General features: G+C 45.4%; 1 long non-coding RNA gene across 1 annotated transcript; it reads right to left on the bottom strand.

Moving 5' to 3' along the window:
* Nucleotides 1-307: 307 nt before the first annotated feature.
* Nucleotides 308-3,733, bottom strand: LOC135830542 (uncharacterized). The gene is made up of 2 exons (XR_010556058.1): nucleotides 3,488-3,733; nucleotides 308-1,011 (listed from the first exon to the last, which is right to left on the bottom strand). It is a non-coding gene; the product is annotated as an uncharacterized LOC135830542 (long non-coding RNA).
* Nucleotides 3,734-5,479: the final 1,746 nt, after the last annotated feature.

Genomic DNA, 5,479 nt, shown 5'->3' with positions numbered 1-5,479 from the left:
TGTGGGCCAAGGATATTTTTTCTTTTTCTTTACAACTGTCCCCAGGTACTGAGACGGCGCTGATATCCTAGGAGTTCTGTTAGTGCAAAATGCCAGGTTACTGACTTATGGCGAGGTTTGTCCACCCAAAAATATGGGAGATTTCTTGGATAACATACACACATAATACAGTGAATGGTATTGCAGTGGGCATCCAAAACGGTTGAACCAAACAAATATGGTATGATACCTAGAGGCTAGGCACACAAAAATCACTCAGGAATTGGACGCAAGTCCCGGGACCTTGGTGCGTCATTACACCCGGACATTGAATGTTTGCCGGCACACGGCTTTTGCTCCACCACTTCATACAAGTTTACGCACTCACTCAATTCGAAAGACTGGAACGAGACCAAACCGAATGTGACAACTAAGAGCGAGTTGTGCATTTGTTGGAACAACGTTCGGGCATTGCGAGAAGGATATCAGCAGGGTCCAACAATGGCAGCAACAGCACCAGGTGATTATGGAGTACCAAGGAGCTTGTATCATGCACATTACAGTGAGCAACAAGAGAAACCGTACTGTGGTACGTGAAATCAGAGCCTGGGCAGGATGATCGACACTGTACACTGTGCTACAGCGCCTCAATTGTGCGAGAGAAAACAAACAGACCAGCAAGCAGAGATCATGAACTGGTACACAACATTGACAAAGCACAAACCGCACAGCAAAGTTACAGGGCATAGCCGAGCGTTTTGTTGCCAATGAATTGCTTGAGAAGGGAGCAGTATTCCTTGTAACATTGCATGGAGTAAACGAGAACGCAGAGTCAGAACCAGGCGTAACAAGGCAAGACGGCTACTGTACAGGGGCAGGCTTGACGATCACTTGCATACTCGCAATTTTGGTACAACCAGGAAATTAGGCATCACGTCATACCGAAGTGGCTTCAACACGCTACATTGCATTCATAGCTGTACGGTGAACCTGTTACACGAGCTTCTGTGAAACAGACAGCATGCCAATGACCTGCAAGCACCAACAAACGCAGCCGGTAAAACAAACGCAGCCGGTAAAACAAACGCTACATAACTGCCCAACATAAACTTGTACATGCTGATGAGAAGCAAGAATGGGCTTGATGTTGGAAGTTATGCTCGCATATTCAAAAACATGCATGGAAAAACATCAATGACATTGTTCACGAATACAACAGAAACATCATACAGGGAGAGTAAGTAATCCTTCCTCCGTTTTGTATACGCGCACGCGCGCGCGCGTGTGGTAGATAAATCCGTTTGGCATGACTTTCGATCGAGGTTGCGTTCACCGTAGAGATAGGTGAACTCGAAGCCAACACCTCTCACTTTCGCTCTACTGCCCCTTTGGGGCCGATGCGATCCTTGTGCTAAGTTGTGGTAGTGGCGCAACAGAACAGGTGTGTGTGTGTGCACACGCGCGCGTGCGCGCATGTGTGTGTGTGTGTGCGTGCGTGTGTGTGTATGTGTAAGTGTGGTTTCTGAACTTTTCTCACAATCGTATAAGTTTCAAATTTTCGTGAAAACCCAGCTACACTGTGACCGGTACAATCGCATGTCGTTTACTAATATCTGGCGGTCAGTCACATGGCATGTCGGGTATCCAACAGCACCGCACTGACAGCTTATAGACCTTATATTTACAGAGGCAATATGCTTTGGTTCTGCAAGAGTGCTCAATGCCTGATTCAGGCAGAGCGGCGTACACAAAGGCACACAATGAAAACCTTGGCAAATTTATTCCGTTGTGACTCCGAGTTTCATGGCTGAACCAATCATCAGACAACGATAATGGAATAGGAGGCAGCGCTGGTATATCTAAGTGGAGAGAGGTGTGATAATACGATAGCGAGAGGAGTAATCGCGTGAATGTATACAGGGACGGGCTATTTCAGAGGCAGATGCAGTAGGCGCAGGTCTAGCACTAACAAGTACGTGCTTAATGTCGCTCATACACCACACACACACACATACTAACACGCACACACATAGTAACACCCACACACACATACACACATACACGCACACATTAACACACACATACACCCACCCACAACACCCTAACTTGCACACGGGCGCACGCACACACAGGACACCCACCCACCCACAACACCCTAACTCGCACACGCACAAACACACGCACACACGCATATACACACACCTATAGACACATGTCCACACGTATACACAGGCATCTGCGTTCGTATGACAAGTCTAAGCGCACACAAACTCCTGCAATCACGCGTCAAAAAGACCTTATATTTAGTATTTATAGTCCTACTTCAAGTAAATGTAGACAGTCAGCATCATGAAAGTTGCCATTACGTAGAGTTAAATACAAGCCAGTCTCTAGAGATGAGCACGACTGTCTCAGGGTAATACTAGTGATAAATACAGGTACTTCGAAGTACTGTCTTTCTTATCTGTTAAGCTAACACAAGATGGCTTTGTAGCTTCAGTCGTCCAGAATATTCATTTTATTCCGCGGTTGCCGCATAATCGACACGCAACTGTACTTGTGCAAATCTCCAAACGCTACGTAATTGGCCGACATTTACTTGTCCACGGTGATGAGAAGCACGGCTCCTAATTTTTAAATCATGAAAGGATTACATATGCAGGTACATGCATACAATGTGCACTATCCTGAAGTCGTGCGCAAATATTCAAAATCATTCACCGAACACAGAGAGGCGCACATACCGTAAAGTACCGCGAGAGCGCCCCACCTTGATTTTGCTGCGACAGATTTATATAATACAGCCAGGGAAAGGAAAATCGTGTGGCAGAGTGCAACGAAGTTCGTACGGTGTGAGCAACTTAGTGTACTAAGGTCACACTAAGCAGGTTTTTGTGTGGAGCTCGTGTCCGCTCGAAGGCACAGATTGTCTGCAGAACGTGCAATATGTGTACAAAGTTCGTGTCGTATAACCTACAGACCGGAGACCACCCCCACAATACGACCCCGAAAGGACGAGATGGTGGGGCGCTCTGGCGGTACTTTACGGTACATGTAAATACGAAGGAACCACATGCGCAGCAAGGAGATTAGTCATTACTTTACTTATGAGTTGATGGTTAGAAGTTTCCTTTCAGCTGACCATTACCACTCATGAAAGCAATAGTGAGTGCTGTTGTTCTGATTCACAGGTATATATTCGGCACTTAGCGCAATGTGTTTTCGAAGCTAGGCACACGATTTGTATGAGGAAATCATGCAAAGATGTGGCATAAGGCCCTACAAGCATGACCTAGGTAAAGGGATGCTATTATTTGCATTTGCAGTACTTTGCCATAGGATAATTTGTGTATGATTGTGTTGATCAATTTCACATAATTTCACGACAGGTCATAGTTTATTTAGTGGGGTGTTGTGGGCCAAGGATCTACGACCATGTCTTTTGCATTTCGAACAAGTAGACACTTTCAACAATTCATACAAAAAATGCCTTCAGTGCAAAACATACCGTTCGGACACACCAGGCAGTCCTTTCCAGCCTTGATTTTCAAGTGCAGACGTATCCACGATGACCTTCGAGTGAACTGCGGCTTGGAACACTTTGAATACGAACCACACACTCAAACTAACTAGACCACCGCATAGCTAGTGTATTCACGGAGCCAAAGAAGTCTCCTTCTGCCCCCACAGGGTCTTGGTTAGTTCTCTAGAAGGGACGAGAGCCATACCTAAATTCAATAAATTCTCCAATTCCAAAAGCTTCAAATGAAGGCGTCTTGGTGACTTCGTTTCCCGCGGTTGCAAATAAAATCAGCCCTTGAGTACCCCTTGGCGCACGGACTGAAAGCATAGGGTAGGAAGGAAAAGTATAGAGGAGTGGAAATAGAAGAGTTGAAAAACTCGCTTATAAGCCCTTCTTGACCGTTTACATGACAAAATAAGCCCTGGGGGTTGGATAAGCTCGGGGGTCAAGGGTAGGGCTAGTTCAGCTCGGGGCGAGCTGAATAAGCCCGCCTGACCATGTAAACGCGCGCTCTAAAATGACTGGGTGACAGATCAAGGCGGGCTTATCGTAAGCCTAGGGTTGAATAAGCCCGGGCTTATTTTTCTCATGTAAACGGCCCCTGAGTTGTCATTTTTCCTGCTTTCGCGCGGAATATTTCTTCGAGTTCACAGTGAGTTTTTCCAGGCAGCGCTCGAGTGCTCATACGGTAAGACGCCAAACTCCGCGGGCGATCGCCAGGATTGTAAATCTTTTTGAAACGGACTGTAAATTAGGGCTCAAACGATTAGTCCGATTAACCGGTTGCAGACCGGTTACGAAGAATTAACGGTTAACCGATAAAGATAACGGTTACGCAGTAACTTTTGAGTCAATTTTTCAAGTATCAGGTCGTTGCAAAGTGTGCACTTTCGCGGGCTGTCGCACACGTACGCAATTTCTGGGCTGTCAACTCGGTCATATCTGGTCTCTTGATGTGAGAGTATGTATGAATGAGCATGCAAGAGAATGTGCAAGTGTGCGTTGTACTGAATAGGGTACATTTTTTGAATGAGTATAGTCAAATATACGGTTAAAAAAGAGTCCGCAGGATTGCCGTGGCTTATAGGTTATAACCGGTTAACCGACCGTTAGCTTAGCAGTTAACCGTCAGGGGTAAAACCGTGACCGTTTGAGCCCCACTGTAAACAATTTCACGCAAGGGTAAGACGAACAGACAATGTTGCGCACCTCCTTCTCGACGCGCGCAGAACCAGCACCCACCCAGGGTAAGCGGAGGACCACGGGGCACCTGTCCGGTCCAAATGGTTTCGGATCCTGCGTGATTGGTTTGTTATTAATAAGTTTTGTTAGTAGTGACGAGGGGTATCCATTGTTTGTCAAAATTGATGTGAGCCGCCTCAGTTCTTCTTGAAGAAGGTGAGGAGAGCAGATTCGATGGGCACGATAGACTAGTGCTTTGACAAGGTGAACTTTGGATTTAGTTGGTGTGTAGCTTCCCCATGGAATATACAAGCCAGTAAAGGTGGGTTTTCTGAAGAGAAGGGAAAGAAAACGTTTGATAGAAAAGAAGTTTCTACTGAATTGTGTGGATTTGCGTCGTTGCATGCGAATACTTATTACGAAACTGTTTTCCCACCGCCTCCAAACTACTGTTTGAATTATTATTCAAACAGTAGTTTGGAGGCGGTGGGAAAAACAGTTTCGTAATACGTATTCGCATGCAACGACGCAAATCCACACAATTCAGTAGACACTTTTTCTATCAAACGTTTTCTTTCCCTTCTCTTCAGGATAGTACAGGGAATGTTGGAAATTAGAAAAACACATAACTATAGAGAATGAAAGAAAGAAAAAGTCAACACTTCAACATAGGTGTTAAAAATGATTAAAGTGTTAAAAACTCAAAAACAAACAGCTGCAAGTTGTAGACAAACACGTTGAACACATCAGGGAACACTTGTCACACTTTCATGGATTTTGGTGGAATGGATTTTG

The sequence above is a fragment of the Sycon ciliatum genome, unplaced genomic scaffold, assembly GCF_964019385.1.
Source record: "Sycon ciliatum unplaced genomic scaffold, ocSycCili1.1 SCAFFOLD_2570, whole genome shotgun sequence".
In the NCBI taxonomy this organism is placed as follows: domain Eukaryota; kingdom Metazoa; phylum Porifera; class Calcarea; order Leucosolenida; family Sycettidae; genus Sycon; species Sycon ciliatum.
This window is presented reverse-complemented; position numbering and strand designations above follow the sequence as displayed.